Here is a 24231-nt window from a genome sequence, read left to right on the forward strand (position 1 = left end):
AAAAATGAAGGGGGAGAAATCGGAGGGGGAGATGAAGTATGAGAGACTATGGACTCTGAGAAACAAACTGAGGGTTTTAGAGGGGAGGGGGGTGGGGGGATGGGTTAGCCTGGTGATGGGTATTAAAGAGGGCACGTTCTGCATGGAGTATGTGTGTTATATGCAAACATGAACAATGTTCTGCATGGGTGTTATACGCAAGCAATGAATCATTGAACACTACATCAAAAACTAATGATGTAATGTATGGTGAATAACATAACATAATAAAATAAAATTTAAAAAAATATCCTCTGTGCTCTGCCTATTCAGTCCTCCCTGGCCCCCAACCCCTGATCTTTTTACTGTCTGTATAGTTGTGCCTTTTCCAGAATGTCATATAGTTGGAATCATATAGTATGTAGCCTTTTCAGATTGGCTTCTTTGATTTAATAATACACATTTAAGGTTCCTCCGTATCTTTTTATGGCTTGATAGCTCATTTCCTTTTGGCACTGAATAATATTCCATTATCTAAGATATAAAAGTTTACTCATCCATTCACCTACTAAAAGGTATCTTGGTTGTTTCTACATTTTAACAATTATAAATACAGCTGCCATAAATATCTATGTCTAGGCTTTTATTTTGAAGTAATCTCCGTTTTCAATGTGGGGCTCAAACTCATGACTCCGAGGTCAAGAGTCACATGCTCCACCAACTAAGCCAGCCAGGTGCCCCTATGTGGACGTAAGTTTTCAGTTCCTTTGGATAAATACCAAGGACCACAATTGCTGGATCATATGATAAGAATATGTTTCATTTTGTGAGAAACTGCAAAACACTCTTCCAAAGTGGTTGTACCATTTCCCATTTGCACCAGCAATGACTGAGAGCTTCTGTTGTGCCACATCTTTGTCAGCATGTTGTCAGTATTTTGGATTTGGGCCATTCTAATAGGTACATAGTGGGCTGTTGGAATCCTGACTGTCAAGTTTATCATCTAATTTGGGATTAGCTCTCCATTATTCAAATCTTTTTTTTTATGTCTCTAAGTGGATATTTATAATTTTTTCATGTAAGTCCTATATATTTTTGTGATATTTATTTCCACTCATTATATTATATTATATTATATATTATATTATCTATGACACAATTTCCTTTACATTTTCCAAATTATTTTCTGTGTCTGACAGTTATTGACTTTTATATATTTCTTTGGTATGGATTACCTTATTGAATTCCAGTTATAGATGACATGGTATCATTGAAATGATTTTATCTCCTATCCAAGTTCATACTTCTTATCTATGTGCATTCTTGAGATTTCTCTTCTATACACTCGTCTTTCATCCATCTGGCATAAATTCAGCTCTCTCCTTTTTAGCTGTGGCCCTCAATCTATTTCTGAATTTCAGACTTCTCTCTAGAACTTGAGACTCATGTATTTATTCATTCAACAAATATTTATTGAGTGCTTACTGTGAACTAGACCCTTCCCAGATGTATCTCCAGGGATAGTAAAACAACTATTAACAAAGAAAGTTCTCTTTATAAGAGAGTAACTCTGCTGTTTTGTTATTATAATGTTTAAGTTTTGAAAGATAATGCATCTGATTACAAAGAACTTCCAGTTTCTCAAATAGTTTATATTTGTAAAATTATGCCAAAACTACATTTAACCAGCATCCTGCAATGTGTTTTGATGCCCCTACAGCTCGTTTAATCCTGAAAATCCCATTTTTACATGTTTCAATTTCTTTTTTTTTTTTTAAGATTTTATTTATTTATTTGAGAGAGAGAGAGAGCATGAGCTGGGGGGAGGGGGAGGCAGAGGGAGAAGCAGACACCCCACTGAGCAGGGAGCGTGACACAGGATTCGCTCGATCCCAGGATCCTGAGATCATGACCTGAGCCAAAGGCAGATGCTTAACCAACTGAGCCACCCTGGTGCCTCACATGTTTCAATTTCAACTTTGTGGTAAAGAACTCCAAAATGCAATGCTGTTTTATCAAAAGAATATGTGGTGTTAACTGTCATGAGGATTTAAGCCAGTGATTGTTAATAAATGTGGTCACTCATTTACTTGAATGGTTAACCATGCAGATTTTAAGTTGAAGATTACAATTGATTTTTTACATGTTCCCACTGGCTTGCTTTGATGATTCACCTAAAGCCCCACAATTAGCTCGACTTCATACCTCTGTCAGCATATGAGAGAACTGGTAAGGCTCCTGAAAAAAAAATCTGCAGGAGTTTAGGAAGCGAGAGGTCCTCTAAAAAGATTCAGAAAAACAGAAACAAGTTGTTTATAAGCGACTTTGGTTATTCTGTAAGGAAAGACAGAAGACTGAGGTTTTGATTCCAGATCTACAGAGAATAGTTGTATGATTTAGGAAAAGTTATGGCTCTTTTCTCTAGCTATAAGATGAGAATAAGTGTACTCACTCCTCAACTTCAGAGCAATGTTAGGAGAGTAAATTAGATAACATATAACAACCTTATCATCATTCTCCTTGTGATTGTGCAATGTTAGGGAAGATCACCTAGTTAAACCTCCTTTTCAGTGCAAGGAATCCCATATACAGTGCTCCTAACTGGTAGATAGGTATTTAGGCTCTGCTATGTATTAGGGAAATCAAGGGTTATAGAGAAAGTACTCTATTAAAGAGGGTAAATATTAATGTAAGGCACTTTAACATATACTCTAATGAAGAAGACCAAAATGGGGGAAAATCAACTTAACTATTAGCTATTTCTTTTTTTAAAAAAATTTTTATTTATTGGGACACCTGGGTGGCTCAGTCAGTTAAGCGTCTGCCTTCGGCTCATGTCATGATCTCAGGGTCCTGGGATCGAGCCCCACATTGGGCTCCCTGCTTAGCCGGGAGCCTGCTTCTCCCTCTGCCTGCTGTGCGCGCTCTCTCTGACAAATAAATAAATAAAATCTTCAAAAAAAAGTTTTTATTTATTTATTTGAGAGAAAGAGAGAGAAAGCACAAGCTGGGGGAGTGGCAGAGGGAGAGGGACAAGCAGTTTCCCCACTGAGCAAGGAGCCTGACCAGGGGCTCGATCCCAGGACCCTGGGATCATGACCTAAGCCAAAGGCAGACGCTTAACCAACTGAGCCACCCAGGCTCCCCCTATCAGTTATTTCTTTATGACAAAATACTTATTTTCTAATGTCAGATCCTTTGGAGGCAATGCCAAGTGATACGGGAGATATAAATTATGTATTATATTTTTTTTAAAGATTTTATTTATTTATTTATTTATTTGACAGAGAGAGAGACACAGCGAGAGAGGGAACACAAGCAGGGGGAGTGGGAGAGGGAGAAGCAGGCTTCCCGCTGAGCAGAGAGCCCGATGCGGGGCTCAATCCCAGGACCCTGGGATCATGACCTGAGCTAAAGGCAGACGCTTAACGACTGAGCCACCCAGGTGCCCCAAATTATGTATTATATTTAAAACTACTCCTAGTTACTGAACACTTAGAAGAGTTTCCTTTCCAAATAAAGAAAGAACTTCAATTTTTTTTTTTTTTAAGATTTTATTTATTTGCGAGAGAGAGAATGAGAGAGAGAGAGCATGAGAGGGGGGAGGGTCAGAGGGAGGAGCAGACTCCCCGCTGAGCAGGGAGCCCGATGCGATGCGGGACTCCATCCAGGGACTCCAGGATCATGTCCTGAGCCGAAGGCAGTCGCTTAACCAACTGAGCCACCCAGGCGCCCAAGAACTTCAATTTTTTATATTTAAAATTTGGGATAACTATGTATTACATCCAGCAAATGTCAAATTTTCTATTCCAGTATAACTCAGCAGTGATAAAAAGTAAAAAGATTCTAAAAGTGACATATTTGCTGTCAGTGGAAATAAAGTGCTTCAGGGTTTTCTGTTTTGTAGTCCCAGAATGAAAAAAAAAATTCAAAGTACTGTCATGTAGAGAATATGCTTAAAGTACAAAAAACATTAATAATGGCCAGGCTCACCTGTTATGTATTGACCATCTCTATCAGTGAAATAGGAACGTGGAATATATACTATTTTCATCATACTATTTTTATTTAATGAAAAACTGGAAACATGACACACACAGCAGAAAACCTTTCTTTTTCTGGTTTCAATGTCACTAACATCATCTTTCCTAAAAAAAATTAAATAAATAAATACACAACCCATCGGACTGAAATGAGTTTTTCATAGTTTTTCTCCCACAAGTGAATAGGCAAACAAAAGACTGCATTCAAATGGGGTTTTCTCCTTAAAAACATTTATTTTGTGGGGCACCTGGATGGCTCAGCCAGTTAAGCATCTGCCTTCAGCTCAGGTCATGATCCCAGGGTCCTGGGATCAAGCCCCACGTTGGGCTCCCTGCTCAGCAGGGAGTCTGCTTCTCCCTCCACCTCCCCCTCTGTCTCTCTCCCTGCCCCTCCCCTTACTCATTCTCTCTCTCAAATAAATAAATAAAAACAAACAAACAAATAAATAACATTTATTTTGTGTTCCTTAAAATCCTTCTGTGCAAGGAGAATCTGGATGATGGTGCTGATTGACTAAAGGAGGGCCTTGGTTGTGTTTATAAACAAATATAAGACCTGTAAATTCAAGTTGCAATGCAAAAATTAAACAAAAATACGCTAGCTTCTAAGACCGAAAAACGCAGGACCTTTAGTCAAAAAAATATATATATTGGCTAGTCACCTATCAGATAGGTAACACTGCACATAAACGTTTTAGAAATGGAAGAAAAGAAAATGTACAACCTAATTTAATCAACTTGTTTCTATTTCTTGGTTCACCTAAAATTCCCCTAGGTATTTTTCTTCCTCACTAAAAATGATCAAATACCATCAGCTATTAACTAATATAGCCTAAAATACTGTGTTTTCATAAAAGTATGCACATTTTCTTTGTGATGTTTACTAAAAACTATTCTCAGTTCTCAGGAGAAAAAGCAATGAACCTTTATTACTTCTTAAAATGGTTTCAGAGAAATAAATTCTTAGAAGTTCCTTTATGATTTTTTTTTTTCCTCAAATGAAGTGCATCCTGTCTGAAGCAGAATTATTATCAAACTAAAAGCAAGAGCTTCAGGGTAACCGAATTTAAAAGTATTTTCCATTAAAAAAAAGTTCTGGTATGTTCTGAGTATATCAGATGATAGGTGTTAGTATAATAATAGAAAAAAAAAATCACCTCTTCAAGGTGCTGTGGTAAGCCACAATAGTTTTTAAAATACTTGTTAAACAGAAAGTTGTGGTTCCTGCTAGTGGTCAGTGTATGAAGAATTAGAAATGCTTAGAGTTTCAATAAATCAAATCCTAGAATTGGTGAGTACAGGTATTGCTACATGGTAACCTGATTTGTAGAATTTTACAGGTGTATGATAAAAGGAATATCCTTTATGATCCCTTTAAAGAAATTGTGACTCCACCTGTTAAACTTTGGCGGAAGGAGTAGGGAACTTAAATTCTTAAGGAATCAGGTTTGGCCCCCTTGGTGCTATTTCCTTAAAAAGGAGACCACCCGGGGAACATCAGTGTCGAGGAGGTCCCGAATGGTGTCCCTGCAGAGCGGAGTGGTTGCTGCTAACCTCCCTTCCAGGCCTCCGCTTGTCACGGACTCCTTACGGCAGAACTTCATCCATGAGTAGCAGCCACGGCAGGCGTGTGTTTTCTTCCCTATCAATTTAATATCCACTCACTCCGAACCTAAGTATCTTTATAGTCACCGCTGTGGAGGAAAATAGAGCAATGGCCCCCGCCCTCAGGCAGCTCTGTAGAAGAAAGAGGGACAGGGTAGGATGATGCCGCCATGAGTGTCCACTCCAGAAACTTGGGTGACAGTCACGCTTTCTGCCTTCCTTGACTCCCCACATCCAGATAGTCACCAGTCTGCAAATTATTCCTCTTCAGAAGTTCTTGAATGTATCCACTTCTTTTTTCCCCTGGTTCCCCGGCATAAATTCGGCCACCTATGTCCCCTGGCATTTTGAAACAGCCTCTGGGCTGCCACCGCCCATCCAGTCATCCTCCTCCTGAGAACCCAAGTGGTCTTTCTGAACTGCAAATCTCCCTCATGTAAAACTTCAATAATTTCCCATTGCTGTCCGCACTTCCTCATGTGTGGTTCATGAGGCCCTTTGTGATCTGAACCCTTTCCCGCATATGTTTCTGCAGTTTCACCTCTTGGTTCTCTGAATTACTGAAACTTCAGTTCCCTGAATGAGTGATGTTCTCACCTTGGACCTTTGCATGTTCCCAGCGTGATCGGACCCCTGCCTGCCTCCCCAGTGTCATATCATAGCACTGTCCCCTCGCTGCGCCATCGCTCACATTGGTCTGGAATGCACATTGGTCTTCTTTCTTAGGGCTTCTTGTATTTTCTCCGGGATGAACGCTCTTCCCCAGTTATGACGTCTATCTAGATGACTCCAACATGGTATGCTCAATGGCTGCATGGAAAACCAGAATGAGGGAGAGTATGTATGTACTTTAAGCACATCTTGAAAACAGTTTCAGAAGTTTGAAGTTCTCAGAAACCACAGTGGAAAATTAACATATAATCCACTGAAAATGAAACAATAGAGTGATTCTTTTTGAATGGCATCTGGAAAACTGAGAGGCTGAGACACAATCTAGACAGGTCATTCGGGTGGTGCAAGTAGTTGTGAAAAGTTCCAAATGATGAACTACTTATGCTGCACTATGATGAGTAGCTCATAGTCCCTGAGAGGAGGATGTTTCCAGGCCAGTGGGGGAAGCAGAGATATATTCAACCATTTGGGAGGTCTGTTCAGTAATAGCCACTGATGATTGAGCTTCTACTCTTTGGCATGTTCCCCTGCATTATCTCCAGACCCGTATTTCCAACCTTATGTTGTCTATCACTACTTGGGCACCCCACAGTCACCTCAGAAGACCTTACCTATCCAGGACAGAATTTGTCATTCCCACAACCTGCTGCTTTTCTAATGTTTTCTCTCCTAGTTAATGTCGCCTCCTTCCACTCAGAGATCGAGTAAGATATCCAAGATATCCACCTAGATGTGCCTTCGTACTTACACTCCTACCATCCACATGCAGCATGTCACCCTCTCTTCTTGATACTACCTCCTTAAATTTTTTTTATTTGACTATAGTTGACCCACGATGTTACATTAGTTTCAGGTGGACAACATAGTGATTGGACAACTCTATATGTTATGCTGTGCTCTCCACAAGGGCAGCTCCCATCTGTCACCACCCAGTGCTATTATAATACCTTCGACTACATTCCCTATGCTGTACCTTTAATTTCTTAATAATGCTCAAACCCATTAACTTCTCTTCATCCTCACTGCCCCTACTTCAATGAAGTCTACACTCATTTCTGAATGATAATAGGTTCCTAACTGGTTTCCCTCCCCCCAATCTTGCCTCACCTTCATTCTCCATACTGCAGCCAGAGTGATATTTCGAAAGTTCAAATCTAATTATCTTGCTTCTTCTGCTTACGACCTTATAGTGATTCTCCATTGCTCTCAGGATAAAGCACTGGCTGAATATTCGTTGAATGAATTATCTTCTCAAATGTTCAGAATAACATTAGGTTAGACAGTATTATTCCATTTTTCAAGGAAGGGCACTAAGGTTAAAGTGAAGAACTTAGGCCAGAGTCGAATGGTCAGGTTTGTCTGACTTCTGAGGCTGTACTCTTCCTACATCACACTGCCTATCCTTTCTATCAGGAGAGGGCCTCTTCACGTGGACAGCGAGAAAAGACTCCTGGGTACGCAGTGTGTTTCTGCCAGTCACACACGAGTGAACAATCTCTGGTTCCCATAATACTGTAGTAAATGCTTTATAGAATTATCTTGTACTGCGGGAAAAATGTGATTAACCAGACATTTCACTTTAGCATATTTTACTTTAAGAGCCTGCAGTGAAAAGACATTGCAAACTTTTAGGCAAAATCTCAATATTACCCAAAACAAGCTGACAGGAATTTTAAGGGCAGTTTCCAAGGTATAACTTGGAATCTCTACACATTGAACTCTTTGTCTATACCTCTTCTATAGCATGTATAATGACCACCAAATAGAGCTTTTGCCCAGCATAGTACCTGACATATAGTAGATGTTTGGTAAGTATTTGTCAAATGAATGAATTAATAAAGGGGGAAAAGTAAAACCCTCAGCATTCTAAGATCCAGAGTCATTTACTCATGGTTGTCATATTCTTCCTCCTCAGGGAAGATAGTAAACTAATATATTCTAGCTAAGTTTCCCACTACATAGGTCAAAACAAAAAAGTTTTCTTATTTTCAGTAAACTAGAATATTCATTCAATCAGAACAATTTATTTCCCAAGTGTAGTGGTAAAAAACACATGTGATTCAAGTTTTTAAACTTTCTATGAAGGGCGCCTGGGTGGCTCAGTTGGTTAAACACTTACTCTTGATTTTGGCTCAGGACATGATCTAAGGTTGTGAGATGGAGCTCTGCATTGGGCTCCACGCAGGAAGTGGAGCCTGCTTGATATTCCCTCTCTTCCCTCTCCCTCTGCTCCTCCCTCCCCTATACGCACTTGCCTCACGTGCGTGCTCTCTCTCTCTCTCTCAAAAAAAAAAAAAAAAAAAAAAGAAGCAGCTTAAATAGCAAAGTTATCCCAGTCTACATTAATATTTTAGACTTCCTCTTGGTCATTTTCCCCCAACTCTCTCCACAGTTATATATTGTGGAGTTACTTAACACATGATAATTTTAACCAAGGTTAACCCAGGATCATATTTGTCATATTAAAACAAAATTAAAATATCCTGGGGTACCCGGCTGGCTCAGTCAGTAGAGTGTATGACTCTTTATCTCAGGGTCATAAGTTTGAACCCCATGTTGGGTGTAGAGATTACTTAAAAACAATAATAATAAAAAAATCTTTAAAAAAGTAAGATATCCTGCTTTTCTGGGTGAAATGTATAATAGATAATTCTTGGTTAGTCAGGAAAAAGATAAAACTCAAACTGTACATATCACTATATTTCTAGGTCTCTATTTTTATAATGAAAAAATTATACTTATAGTATTGTTTTAAATATTTTAGTACATAAATCTCCAATATGAAGATTTTAGACATGTACCACTTAAGGAAATTAAATCTTATTTCTCCTTTTAAAGATGTATTTCTTTATTATTTGAGAAAGAGAGACAGGGAGAGAGGGAAAGTGAATGGGGGAGGGGCAAAGGGAGAGGGAGAGAGAGAATCCCAAGTAGACTCTCTGCTGAGCGCAGAGCCTGATCCCATGACACTGAGATCATGACCTGAGCTGAAATCAAGAGTCAGACACTTAATGAACTGAGCCACCCGGGTGCCCCTCTTATTTCTCTTAAAAAAAAAAATCAGATCTTTATTTGTATTACTGGCTATGATGGCTGATCTTCATTCAGGGCATGCTACAAATAGGAACAGAAAATAGGAGGAAAACTGAGCTTGAGTTCCCACTGCAGTGAAATTATGATTTTAGTTATGATAGATTGACAGTTTGTACTATTGTGTAGTAATAGTAGATCTAATGAACGTAGATCTAATATCTCACTGCTTCTAAGAGAATCTACATAGAAAATTTACTGTATCACCAACACAAAGAATTTCTGATGGAAGTTAATCCTATCCTGAAGTCCAGGTGAAATTATTTTAGGACTGAGTTGAGATACCTTAACAAAAATTTGTTCTCAACCATGGCATAATATTGGCAAATTTGGAAAATCCAAGGGGTGCAAGTGATAATTAGATTAATATTAGATTCTTTTTTTTAAAGACTAGATTTTTTCAGGCCCTTTTTTTTTTGATGGGACACAATTCTGGGCAATATTATAATTGTTCTGACATTGGCCTTGGCTGGGGAAGCAGTGTCATACTTCCTTCTGTTTGGGGACCCGTGTCTCCTCTGATTCTACAGTCCCCTGTAGAGCAGCCACAATTAGTCTGGCGGAGAAGCACAACCCCACCATAGCTTTTATAAGAGGCGGAAGCGTTGCACGCCTTGCACTGTATACCTATGCAAATTCGCTCTCTGTATGTGTGGGCACTCTGTGCAGGAGAATCCATCCAGCGCAGCTTTCCTCTCTGGGTCTCTGAGGGTTGGGTTTCCTTCCGGCAGTAAGGTGGGTGGGAATCTCTCTGAAACCACTCTGTTTTCCTGCCTTGTTTTTTTCACTCCTAGTGAGATATAGAATTGCTCATACTCATTCTTTCGATTGACGCGTTCAGCTTTACGTTCCCATGCATCTGACTTCAGCATGTGTTTTGCAGTCTTCAAATGAATTGTGCACAAAACGTCCAGCAGCTGCCTATAGGAGAGAACTGCAGAACGCAGGCTTGTAGAGCCGTGTGGTCAGTCCTTCCCTTCCTAAGCGGCACTCTGCTCCTTTGAGGGTCTCCTGAGTTCTCAACCGCCAGAGTTCAAGGAAATCGGACGATATTTTGATTTCTGTAGAAAAATAAAACCGGTTTAAAATTCAAAGTACCCGGGTAATCATTTGTAGAAAAAAAAAATCTCTAAACTTTAAGAGTAAAGGAGAGGGACACCTGGGTGCCTCAGTCGGTTAAGCATCTGCCTTCCGCTCAGGTCATGATCCCAGGGTCCTGGGATGGAGTCCCATGTGGGGCTACCTGCTCAGCGGGGAGTCTGCTTCTCCTTCTGCTGTTCCCCCTGTCATGCTCTTTTTCTCTCTTTCTCTCTCTCTCAAATAAACAAATAAAATCTTAAAAAAAAAAAGGGGGGGGTAAAGGAGAAAAGAAGTAGGAAATCCCCTCAACAGTTTTATTTAGAAAAAAAAATCACACCTATCCTACCCTCATGGTGATAAGTAAAAATAATAATGCAGGAGCAGCACTTGGTGGAGACATTTTTAACCACATTTTAACTAGATTATTAAAATTCACAGCATCAAGTACAAGAGCACGGAACATAATTTACTCCATTTATACTCACTACTGCACACCTAAATGATTTTTACACGCCATGCTGCTGCTTCTTAGGTGGCTTAGTGGTTATTGCGGATCATGAACCCCACCCTTTTGATCAGATAAAGCTAAAATATGATGACGTAGGGGGAAAAAAAAACCCTTATATTCATCAGCCAGTGTTTAGAAGGATTTATAAGACACAAAATATCCAAAATGGAAATCTATCAGACTCTTTAATAAGTTTGCAGCATTTTAAACAGTATTATTGCTTATCAAGTTGCCTTTCATCAAGCTAAAATCTTCTGAAGCATCTATGTTAATAGAGGACTTAACCGATTTTTATCATGCTTGCATTTGATTTTTTAAAACAACATGAGCTTCAGGTAAATTATTTTGCACACACCAATAAGACTTCACCTGTGCAGTAAACAATCTACATAAGCATATTTGATGATCCTGCAAGTCCCCTACTCTTTTTTTCTTTTTTTTTTTTAAAGATTTTATTTATTTATTTGAGACAGAGAGAATGAGATACAGAGAGCATGAGAGGGAGGAGGGTCAGAGGGAGAAGCAGACTCCCTGCCGAGCAGGGAGCCCGATGCGGGACTCGATCCTGGGACTCCAGGATCATGACCTGAGCCGAAGGCAGCCGCTTAACCAACTGAGCCACCCAGGCGCCCCCCCTACTCTTTTTTTCTAACCCAATGGATACCCCCATGCTCTTTCTGTGTGGAAATTCTGAAGCTATCACTGGCGGAGCCAGTTTGCAACTCTCTGAAATGTTCTTTTGGTTTTGTCTTTTAAAGTCTCCAGACTCTTCTCCACCAATGGTACATGATGGGCCTTTATAACCATTTCTCTGTGCTCTACTAGGAAAACGTCTAACTGATCCGATTGCCTCCTGTCTACTCTCTACCTTGCTGCTAGAGTTATCTTTTTATTTTTTATTTTTATTTTTTTTAAAGATTTATTTGTTTGAGAGAGAGAAAGTGCAGGCTCAAGTGGGGGGGAGGGGCAGAGGGAAAGGGAGAGAAATCCTCAAGCAGACTCCCCATTGAGTGTGGAGGTGTGGAGTCCAGCATGGGGGGCTGATCCCAGGACCCTGGGATCATGACCTGAGCCAAAATCAAGAGCTGGATGCCTAACCGACTGAGCCACTCAGGCACCCCTAGAGTTACCTTTTAAATGCAGAACGGATCATTTTATTTATCACCCATAGTGCGTGGTTCATTGCTCACCACATGGATTCCTGGTGTGACAAGATCACTATAGCCTTCTGGATACCTGGGAGGGAGGGCATAACCAGATCTCCAGTTCACTGCCTCTAACCTCAAGCAGTTTCTTCTGTGGTGACCCCAGTATATTATTCAAATATTACCGGTTTTCATTTGGGCCTTCACTTAAAAGGTTTGGAAGCACCTCTTTAAAGCAAGGTTTCTTCATTGAGACCTGAGAACCCCTGGGAGAGCAATATATGGACTTGAGGATATTTGTGATCCTCCTTAGTTTCTGGGAGTGGGTCCTCCAAAATAATCTATACTTAAAGGGGACTAGCTCCATAATATATATTAGCCTTAACAATCCGTTCTGTACTATCTTGGTAATGTCAGCAACAGCCATTTTTTCCTGAGCACCTAATACTCCAGCCACTGCAAACTACTTGGCATTCTTCCAACCTGCCACTGTTCTCCAGCCCTCATCCTTCTGCAATTTATCTTCATTGCTTCCTTCTTCTTACCTTACGCTTCGGCAATGAGGAGTTGTTTGCAACTCTCTGAAAGGTACTTTCAAGGTCCAGTGCTCCATCACACATTATCTTCAGCTCGGAATGCCCTCACATTCCGCCTGGTGAACTCATCCACATCTGTCAGGACCCAATTTAAACCCCCCTCCTGTAAGAGCCTCCCCCTACTCCTACTAGAAGAATTCTTTCCTCTTGCTTTTATGTTGCCTTCCTATTTTATATTAATACTTACGTTATTACACTAATTTTAATTTATTCTAAGGATTGCTGAATATTTTTCTCCCCACAAGACTATGCTACTTGAAAGTAGGTACCTAATTTATTCATCTTTCTATACCCAGCATATTGCCCTCAGTTGGTGGTTAATGCATGGTTGATGGATAACTGTTCCTTTATCCTCATCTCAATCTGTGAAACTCTGACTTAATCCTTGAAGATTAAAATGGTTAAAATATCACCTCTGAAAAACCTCTTGACTCCAGCAGGTTAGGGGGAACACTCTTCTCTGTGATACCTAGTAGTTCATAAACAAGTCTACTAAATCAGTTATGCCTTTCTCTTACTTTGCTCAGGTGTAAGAACTGAGAGCCTTCAGTTTGCAGGCTCAGCTCTGCTCAGTTTCTTGGCTTAATCTTTACCACTGGAGCAACCAGCAGTGGGTTCAACCCCACCTGTGAATGTATCGCCCACCACGGCCGCCACCACCACCACCAAAAACAACTCTTACTTGTTTAGAGCCCTAATAGCTTTACTTGCCAGTGCTTACTCTCTGGAAACTGGATCTGTATATCCACTTGTCTGGGAAGCCTATTCCAAATGGGAGAATTTCATAGGAACCGTAATTCTCTTTCTTCCTCTTTGTATTCCTACCCCAACTTAAAGATCAGTGCTCTATCAAATAGGGCCTAATCTTTCCCTTTGAAATGCTCATCACTCTGTTAAAGAAGGCTGAACTTAGAGCCAGTTTAGTTTTCCTGACCAGGGTCACCCAGATCTGTTTTCTGCTTTATCCTATTCCCATAAAGCCTGGAGCAAATTGTACAGTGACAATGTTTAATAATCCCTAATGCTTAGCACAATGACTTCTCTAGAATGGATTCTCAACATGAATGGATGGAAAAATGGTCATCCAGTTAAAAAAAAAAAAAGAAAAAGATATATTTCTTGACAGGTGAGAACATGGACTGAGGCTTGCCAGATCTTCTACTTTTTCTTTTTAATTAATTTTTTAAAAGATTTTACTTATTTATTTGCGAGAGAGAGAAAGAGCATGAGAGGGGGGAGGGTCAGAAGGAGAAGCAGGGAGCCCGATGCGGGACTCGATCCTGGGACTCTGAGACCATGACCTGAGCTGAAGGCAGACACTCAACCGACTGAGCCACGCATGCGCTGCCAGATGAAATGATGAAAAAGTTCTGAAGATGGATTGTGTTATTGGTTGCACAATGACATGAATGTACTCAATGCCGCTGGATTGTACACTTAAAATTTTTTTTAGAATGGTAAATTTTATGTTCTGCATTTTTTACTACAATTTTTAGAAATGAGTTATTCATAATCATGATCTTTATTGCTGGTTTGCATAGGGTTTTAGTGATGTCAGGCTCTTTTGTGCCTTTACCCTAGTTCCTCCTAAATCAACTGTTCTACCTTCTGTGTATATGTACAGACATAAGAATGTGGGGAGGGGGAGAAAGGAGAGAGAGAGAAGGGGAGAGAGAGAGGGAGGAAAGGCGCTAAGATGAACAGCTCCAAGATTGAAATAGGTAGGACAAGTTAATATTGGTATTCATCTCTGCAATCTAACAACTTGTCTTTAGAGAGTCTTATTGCTCCAAGGATGCTTTGTTCCAGCTCTGAATGTTTTTAAATGTTGGTGTCATATAGCATGTCCCTTGGCATGGGCATTGTCTGTTGGGATTTGTTCATCAGAAGAAAAGTAATCCTTCTAACTTTCAGAAGAATATGAGGGGGATAAACCATGATGTCTATCTCACTTTTCCAACCTCATTGCTATCACTCCACTTAAGTCCCATATAACCTCACGCCTAGACTATTATGTTAGTTTCCTTCTTCCTTTTAATTCTTACCTCATTCAACATACACTGCACTGTTCTACCATATTGATTTTCTAAAATATCACCCTTTCTTAGTACATGACTTTACTTCCTATTTCATAAAGGCTATATCATGCATGAATGCTCTGAACTTCCTGCCCTTCCCCTCACTTCTAAAAACATATCTGCATATGCTGTAACTTAGCCTCCTTTCCCTATTCCAAAAAGCAGAGGTTTCAAACCCCTAATCCAGCCACCTGTGCTGGGGCTCTCAATCCCTCCCACCTCCTTCAGGACCTGGATCCATCAGCCGTCTCTTTTCTTTCCTGTGCCTTCAGCCTCCCTTTCTTCTTCAGCTCTTCCTTTTAGCCTATAAACAAGCTCAAGTCTTTCTCAGTTAAAAAAAAAAAAAGTGCATTTCTTAAGCTGCCACCCTGAATTTCTCCTACTCACTCCCAGACTTCATGAAAGACTGTGCTTTATTTACTTTCTCCACTTTCTCCCCGCTCTCCCACCAGAGGCTCCTGCCCCCACCTCTCTACTGCAAGTGCTCTATGAATGTTATCTGTGGCCCTTAGGTGCCAAATCCAGTAGGCAGTTTTCATTATTTATTCATCTAATCTGTCTGCAGCTTTGACACTCTGGGCTAAAATCTTTTTTATGTATGTGTATCTGCAGAGAAATTGGACCCCTTGTGCAATGTTTGTTAGAATGTAACTAACTACTGTGGGAAATACTATGGCAGTTCCAACAAATGAAACATAGAATTACCATATGATAGAGCAATTCCACTTCTAGGTCTGTACATAAAAGAATTGAAAGCAGGCACTAGAACAGATATTTTTAAACCTGTGCTCATAGTGGCAATATTCACAAAAGCCAAAATGTGGAAACACCCTAAGTGTCCATTGACATTGTCCATTCACAAAATGGTATGTATATCTGTATATGTGTGTGAATATGTATGTGTATATAAATATATATATTAGAATATATATACTCTGTGGGATATATATACAATATATATTGCATATGTACATAATGAAATGTTACTCAGTTTCGAAAGGAATGAAATTCTTTTTTTTTTTTTTAAAGATTTTATTTATTTTTTAGAGAGCGAGCAAGAGAGAAACAGCATGAGAGGGGAGAGGGTCAGAGGGAGAAGCAGGCTCCCCGCCGAGCCGGGAGCCCGATGTGGGACTCGATCCCAGGACCCTGGGATCATGACCTGAGCCGAAGGCAGACGCTCAACCATCTGAGCCACCCAGGCGCCCGTCGAAAGGAATGAAATTCTGACACATGGTACAACATGGAAGAATCTTGAGGACATTATGCTAAGTGAAATAAGCCAGGTACAGAAGGACAAGTGTTGTGTGATTCCACTTATACATGAGGTACCTGGAGTAGTCCCATGCATAGGACAGACAGTAGTAGCATGGTGGTTGCCAGGGATGGAAGAAAGGAATAATAGGGAGTTATTATATGATGGGCACAGAGTCTCATTTTGGGATGATGAAAAAGTTCTGGAGATGGGTAACACTGATGGTTGCATAATAATATGGATGCACTTAATGCCACTGAACGGTACACTTGAAAATGGTTAAAACAGTAAATTTTGTTATGCATATTTTACCAACATCTTATTCAACTCAGGCTGCTATAATAAAAAGAACATAGACTGGATGGCTTAAACAATAAACATTTATTTTTCCAGGTTCGTGGAGGCGAGGATGTCCAAAATCAAGGTGCCAGCACTCGTGGTGTCTGGTGAGGTCCTACTTTCTGGCTTGTAGACAGCTGCCTTCTTGCTGTATCCTCGCGTGGCTAAGAGAAAAATTGTCTTTCTCCTGTCTCTTCTCATAAGAACACAAATCCCGTTCATGAGGGCTCCAGCCTCAGGACCGAATTACCTCCCAAAAGACCCACTTCCAAATGCCCTGATAGTGGGGATTTAGGCTTCAGCATATGAATTTGGGGGACACAAACATTCAGCCCATAGCAAACCACAGTTTAAAAATTAGAATATATTTATCAGATTAATAAAAATTGTCATTCTTGAAATGTCTTTCTGTAGAGTTCCAGGAGTGTAGACTTTGTCCTCAATGATACGAGGGGGTGTGAACTAACTGAAGCAAGTGATATTTTGCCAGAAGTGTAGGAGGGACCAGTTCTAGAAGACAATCAGAGATGTCAAAGAGCAATTCCTGGGTAGAAAGGAAAAGAGAATGTCTATAACTGAGAAGGTGATCCTAATGAGGTGTCTATTCCTCCAGAGACTCAGATTCCTTTATTTACATCCTTCTAGAAGCTCAGGGGGAGAGTGTGTGTTTCCCAGCTTGAACAGAACCCTTCCTACTTCTGTTAAAGCAAGCATTCATACAATGCACTCCAAAACAAAATAGAACTATAGTTAAGCAACAAACGAAACAAAAACAAAAACAAACAAACAAAAAAACAGTTTAAAAATACATGCATGTTTGAAGTAATTACGAAGAATTTCAAAAGCTGAATAAAAGAGAAAAGCAACCCAAGATCAGAACAAAGCCTTTGGGAGCTCTAACAGGAAAATATGTGTATCATTGTTAAGTGCCAAAGTAAATACAGCACACAAACCCAAAGCTTATCTGTGTGGTTTCCATAGTGTCAATATATATGCAAAGCTGGTCGGACGGCACTGAGACCCATCAAAGGTCATGGAAGTAAAAACAAAAGTCAAACTGTCTATGTGAACCTTTGGCAAGCGAGTGCCAGGGTTCCTGGACATTTTCTCATTTCTAGAGAAGTGAGCGAGAGGTGGCAGTAATGTTCTTTTCCTTTCTCTCTCTCTCTCTCTGTCACCCCCCTCCCTCTTTTCCTCCTTTCCGTTCTCCCTCCCTCATGAATTAAAGCATTATTTTCTTTGAGTCCCAGGAAATGAAATTCAAATTTACAGTGAAAGGTTACTAATGAAAGAGATGACCCATTCTTTTTAATATATATGTATTTTCATGTATAATTGCACTATAGTTAAAAGGAGAGCTAGTTTCTTTAAAATTGACCTGTTTTTTTGGGGGGGGGAATAAATACGCACTCTTTTCAATTTTCCTTCTGCTTGTCAAATCAAAATAGCTTCAGATAAATGAATAACACAAGAATGTCTGCCGTAGCCACGCAGAATCAGGATGAGAGGAAGAGCACATCATGCATTTTTCTTTGTCGTGCTACAGTTTAGGGGCACAGATTAGGAGGCTATTGAAATGTTAGGTGGATGTGGGTGACAAATTATATTCGTTGAAAAAGTAGCTACACTCAGTGGGATGAATTTGCTTTGGTATTTAGAAGTTTAAATAGCAGCTGTGTACTGAGGATAGTTTTTGGTTTGGTTTTGGGTTTTGCTTTTGTTTTTTTACTTTGTTTAAGAGACTGTAGGGATTTACTGCTTGCTTAAAGGTCATGATTTATTTATTTATTTATTTACTTATTTATTTTTAGGTAGGCTCTATGCCCAATGTGGGGCTTGAACTCACAACCCCGAGATCAAGAGTCGCATGCTCTACGGACTGAGCCAGCCAGGCTCCCCTGGTTTTTTGGTTTGTTTTTGTTTTTGTTTTTGTTTTTCTCGAGTAGAAAAGTATGGAAATGAAGCAGTGAGTTTATTCTGTAATCTTTTCTTAAATTATGACTATATGCTGTGCACTCTGCCAGGTACAGTTGTGAGTTATTTGAAGTTCACATCTGTTGAGTAATTTCCCCAAGGTCTTGCTGCTAATCAATAACAGAACATAGACTTTGTAGTTCAAAAGTCCATGCTTTTAGCTCCTATCCTACGTTACCTTTTAATGCCATTTGTTAACAGGGCAGTGTTCTGCATTGTGCGTCCCTGTATCTGGACTTCTCCCTCACACCTGACTCTCGGACCCTATGTGTAAGGAGGGTTCCCAGCACTGGTGACTTCCTGACTACTAGCACTACAGCTAATAGTTCTGCTCCTATTAAATACTACTAATAATAACGATGATAACTGATAATTGATAGTGTTCTCCCAGTACTTACTATATGACTGAAACTCTGCCAAGAACTTTGTGAGCTTTATTTCAATTAATATTTTCAGTGGTTCTTGAAGGGATATGCTCTGGAATAGACTCCTCTGGGGTTAGATCTTAGTCCCTTTATTTATTAGCTGTGTGACCATGGACAAGTTATTTAACTTTCCTGCCTCTTCATTTCCGCATCTGTAAGATGGAAATAATAAAAATATCTAAGAGAGCTGTTGGGAAAATTAAGCAATATAGAGAAATAGCCAGTATACTTAATCCATACTGACTACAAATTATTGGTATTAATACAAATACTATTAATAATTTCATCCATCTGTAAAAACCCTGCCATGTTTATATAGCCCAGCTATGAGGCCTCTTGTCTTTGTGTCCCCCTTTTTAAAAAAATTCCAGTTCCCTGCCTAGAACTGAAACCTACTATGGACACTTGTCCAATGGCTGGATCTTTAGTACTCTGTGCTCTGTTCCTGGGAACTGGATCTTGTCCCCCACATCATCAACTGCTGGCTGGGATGCTACAGATCACTCACTTCCAATGCAGCCAGGTTGAGCTACCACCTGATTTTTAATATCTCCATTGCTATCATATCCCAGGAAAATTAGAACCCCTTAGCTCTGTCTTTGATCCAGGCTCTAGTCCAACATGATTCTTTACTAACTCCAGTTTAAACTGCTGAGTGTCTCCTGTCTTGCTCAATGCTGCTTCTTGCTCTTCCCTGCTAGCTATCTTTAAAATTATAGTACACCTTGAGGTCAAACTCACCTAAGATTCAGCATGTAGTATTATAGTTATAGAGGAGTCAACAATGAAAATACACAGTCCTGTCCTGAAAGAACTTATGATCTTTATAAAATAGAAAAAAATAGAAGACATAGCTTATACGCCCCCTTGGATGCCACAGGCCTTGCCTGCCCTGCATTCCAGGCCATCAGCTCCTCCGTGAAAACTTCTATGGGATACCCACTCTATGTCTCACATGATTCTCCTGTGCAGAGTGGACTAATTGCTTGTCCAAGAATATTGGCCTTTCACTTTGGTTACTACTGTGTAGCCAGGTAACCAGCCATATGTCCAGAGTCTCTGGCTGCTTCTCTCATTTATGGGCTTAGATGAAACACTTCATCACGGGGCATGGGATTTGGCTTCCTTATCAGTCAGATGCTATATCCAGAAGTATAGGATCCTAAACCAGTGGAAGCCGGGAGACCAGAGGGAGCCAAATTGATCAATTCTTTCTCCTCTTTCCTTCCCATCCATTCTCAGGCACAGTTTCCCAGTGTGGCAGAACAGGTAAAACTTGTGAGTGATTGTCTCAGTCTCTCCATGGCTTATTATGAAGTAGTGACAAGCGTGGTGATCTTGTGTTACTTACCCTTTTCACACTTACGTTCTTTCTCTCTCACTCTCACTACGCTGGGATTGTACCTCCCATACAAAGTTAATCACTTAATTCATGCATCAGGCTCTGCTTTTGAGGAATAAATGGACCCCAGAGCTCCAAAATTTGAGACTCTTGAGCCAAAGAATGAAAGGAGAGACATTAGGCCTAAAAGAAAAGACATAGAATAAGCAGGGTTCTTGGTGTTCTTTCTGATACCTCATCATCTTTCTCTAACACAAATCTCTCTCACTACAAATTCTTCCTCCCCCAATACACACCACACCCTACTATAACTAAAATTGTTTTGCCTTTAGGGTTAACATTTAACTCAGCATTTCCCTTCCACTAAATGTTTTGCCTAAAAGGAAAAAAAAATCCCTTTAACTGTTGATAAATCCTTTCATTCCACAATTAGAGATAAGAAACTTAAAAATACAAATATCTGAATCAGTCTTAGCTAGAAAAGATGATATCACATTCATTCCTGTTTTGATGGGGGAGGAGAATTGCAGGGCAAAAAGGCAGTGGGCCCTTGGAAGGGGACAGAGCAGCCTGGAGGCAGGACAGATGACCTTATCCAATTGTGCAATTCATTCACGGCTCTGCACTGCTCATCTTCATCTGAGAATAAGCAAAGGAAAGCCGGGCATAGCAGTCCTGTGGGGACATACATAGGCAGACTATAATGGAAACTATGATCAGATAATAAGCTTAAGCAGAGATCTAATCCATGATAGAATATTTATTAAAAATGGACAGAATTCTATATGGAATGTCAACTGGATTAAATAAGGGAATTGTAACTCTGGGTATTATGGAACTGAATGAGCATTATAGTTCAAATTTTGTTGCAGTGAATGTTATTTCCTTTATTGAAGGAAATCTAAATCGAATCTTGGGGTGATAGGCCGTCTATTTAAAATCAAGTTTGTTACACTTTATCAGGATAGGATCTTAAAGTTCATTGTATAAGGTGTCGTCCATAGGGGTGTGAAATACTACAGAGGAAGATCAATAAGAACTGGTGATGTTTGGGGTAAAAAATTACAGTCCTATGCAATTCCCCAGCATGGCTTTTAAAATCAAGTTGTCCGTATGTACCACAAAACATTACTTTCCTCACTTTGTTGAGTGCCCTTGTTTGCCTTTGATGTTTCAGTTCTGTCACCATTTTGAGATTTTTTTTTTTTTTTTTTTTTATTCATGAGAGACAGAGCGAGAGAGAGAGGCAGAGGCAGAGGGAGAAGCAGGCTCCCAAGGAGCAGGGAGCCCGATGTGGGACTCGATCCCGGGACTCCAGGATCATGACCTGAGCCGAAGGCAGATGCTTAACCATCTGAGCCACCCAGGCGCCCCTTATGTCACCATTTTGAACAAGGTCATCAATGTATTAGTGTCGTTCCTTAAGCCTATGCATGTTGTAGCTATTTAATATCACAAAAATCCCTGTCCTAATTAATCCTTTTAGTTATATCATATTTCTCAAACATTTGGGTATTTAGTTAACTTTAGTTAACCTAACAGTCAGAAGAAGAGCATATGCCTGCATCCTATGAGTGTGTTCCATGAAAGAAGAGGAACCTATTCATGACAGTTAAAAGCTCCCCATAGTCCCATAAGCTAATTAAAATGAAATAGAGTCACACTGGGCGCCTGGGTGGCTCAGTCGTTAAGCGTCTGCCTTCGGCTCAGGTCATGATCCCAGGGTCCCGGGATCGAGTCCCACATCGGGCTCCCTGCTCCGCGGGAAGCCTGCTTCTCCCTCTCCCACTCCCCCTGCTTGTGTTCCCTCTCTCACTGTCTCTCTCTCTGTTGAAAAATAAATAAAATCTTTAAAAAAAAAAGAAATAGAGTCACACTTAGTAGCAATAACAGATTAATATTTGATTGAAAATAACTTTTTAGGGGTGCCTGGGTGGCTCTGTCACTTAAGACTCTGACTCTTGGTTTTGGCTCAGGTCATGATCTCAGGGTTACGGGATTGAGACTCCTACCTTGGGCTTCACACTCACTGGGGACTCTGTTTGAGATTCTCTTCATCGGCCCCTCCCCCCACTTGTGATCTCTCTCTCTCAAATAAATAAATAAAATCTTTTTTTTTTTTTTAAGATTTTATTTATTTATTTGACAGAGAGAGACACAGTGAGAGAGGGAACACAAGCAGGGGGAGTGGGAGAGGGAGAAGCAGGCTTCCTGCCGAGCAGGGAGCCCGATGCGGGGCTCGATCCCAGGACCCTAGGATCATGACCTGAGCCGAAGGCAGCCGCTTAACGACTGAGCCACCCAGGTGCCCCTAAATAAATAAAATCTTAAAAAAAATAAAAATAAAAAATAAAATAACTACTTCTAAATTGCATTTTCTATGTTTCCACAGCCCATTGGAAATCATTTTTATTCCAAAATTTAGTAATGTGAAATGTTAGTTTTTCTACTGCTTCTATAAAAATTATCAAAAATGTAGTGGTTTAACACAATGCAAAATTTTTGTTTTGTTTTGTTTTGTTTTTTTACAATGCAAAATTTTTATCTTATAGTTCTGTAGGTCAGAAGTCCAGCACAGGTCTCACCAGGCTAAAATCAAAGTTTCCTCCTTTACATTCTTTTCTCTTGGTTCTAGGGGAGTTTCCACTTCCTTGCTCATTCAGGTGTACAGAATTCAATTCCATGTGGTTAAAGGACTGAGGCCCCATTTTCTTCTTGGCTGTAAACTGAGGGCCACTCTTGACTTTTAGAGGCCACTATATTCTTTGGCTCATGGCCCTCTTCCTCTATCTTAAAAACCAGCAATGGTGGGTGAAGTCTTTGTTGCTCCTATCTCTGATCACAGCTGGAAAATTTCTGACTAGATTGGGTCCACCTGGCTTACCCAAGGTAATCTGGATGAATAATCTCCCAAACTCAATCACATCTGCAAATTCCCTTTTGCTATGTGAGGCAACATAGTTACAAGTTCCAGAGATTAGGATGTAGTTATCTTTGAGGGTAAAGGCAGGGGCATTATTCTGCCTACCACACATAAAGAAGCACATGGGTGGGGGCACAGAATAATGCCTAGGAGAGAACTAGACCTTATGCATTTTTTTTCAGTAAAATCTCCTCCCAAACATTTTCCCTATAGATGATTTATAGCTCTTCAAATTGCATGCTTACTGATTTACAGTTCATAACTAAACCAATTGAAGAAAACCTTCACCATGAAGTATGGCTTATTGGAAATGTTTTCTGTTGTTAGAGGTTCTGTTGGCCTCTCCTTATTGGGACACTGTATCAACCAGCATAAAGAGCCTCCTGGCTTCTGGACTTCATGGCCTGAACTTCAGATCCTACAAACTGCCTCAGATGTTTAAGGTGAACTAGAGCCAGTCTCCAGAAGTACATAGCTTGACTGGAGACTCTACTCCAAACCTTGGAGTAGCCTACCAGTGGAATGGGCTAGTTCCAGGCTTCTCTAAGGGGCTCAAAGTTACTTTTAGGTAGCTTCCAATGAGGATCTGATTTAATCTAGATATTTCAAAGTCAGACTTACTGGTGGTCATTTTTCACTTCAGCCTGGACTATTGATTTAAGTTCCTGGACTATTGGAGTAACCTTCTCACTCAGCTCCCACTTCCAGTCTCTCCACCGCAATCCCTCCTCCATGTTATCAGGACAGAGGAGATTCTCAACTTTTTTATTTGTCCTAACATACTTGAGGAATACAATACATTTCCCATAGTAAGTGCCTCATAATGGTACTTCTTTTCAACACAAAGTTCTATTACGTTTATAAAAGAATCTCAGGGGCACCTGGGTGGCTCAGTTGGTTAATCGACTGCCTTCGGCTCAGGTCATGATCCTGGAGTCCCAGGATTGAGTCCCGCATTGGGCTCCCTGCTCGGCAGGCAGTCTGCTTCTCCCTCTGACCCTCCTCCCTCTCATGTTCTCTGTCTCTCATTATCTCTCTTGCAAATAAATAAATAAAATCTTAAAAAAAAAAAATTAAAAGAATCTCAGACCATTCTGAACCCCCAAAGGTGGACCGAGTGATTCTGCAATCTCCCTTCTACTCACTTTTAGGGGGCATGTGATTATACTAATAAAAA

General features: G+C 40.2%; 2 long non-coding RNA genes across 3 annotated transcripts in view; one reads left to right on the top strand and one right to left on the bottom strand.

The window, feature by feature from the left end:
• Positions 1–21817, top strand: part of LOC145721053 (uncharacterized) — a 112365-nt gene extending 90548 nt beyond the window's left edge. Inside the window, exons 2-4 of one of the 2 annotated variants that reach the window (XR_014144526.1) lie at positions 15844–16082; positions 16445–21301; positions 21499–21817. This is a non-coding gene — a long non-coding RNA (uncharacterized LOC145721053). Of the gene's footprint in view, positions 1–15843; positions 16083–16444; positions 21302–21498 lie in introns of those variants that run through there. The other variant, XR_014144527.1, reaches the window with a different exon arrangement.
• The window catches only part of LOC145721055 (uncharacterized), a 381812-nt gene that overhangs the window by 136581 nt on the left and 221000 nt on the right, over positions 1–24231 (bottom strand). The window lies entirely within an intron of this gene.

Source organism: Leptonychotes weddellii, chromosome 4 (genome assembly GCF_054177405.1).
Source record: "Leptonychotes weddellii isolate Sample4059 chromosome 4, ASM5417740v2, whole genome shotgun sequence".
Lineage (NCBI taxonomy): Eukaryota > Metazoa > Chordata > Mammalia > Carnivora > Phocidae > Leptonychotes > Leptonychotes weddellii.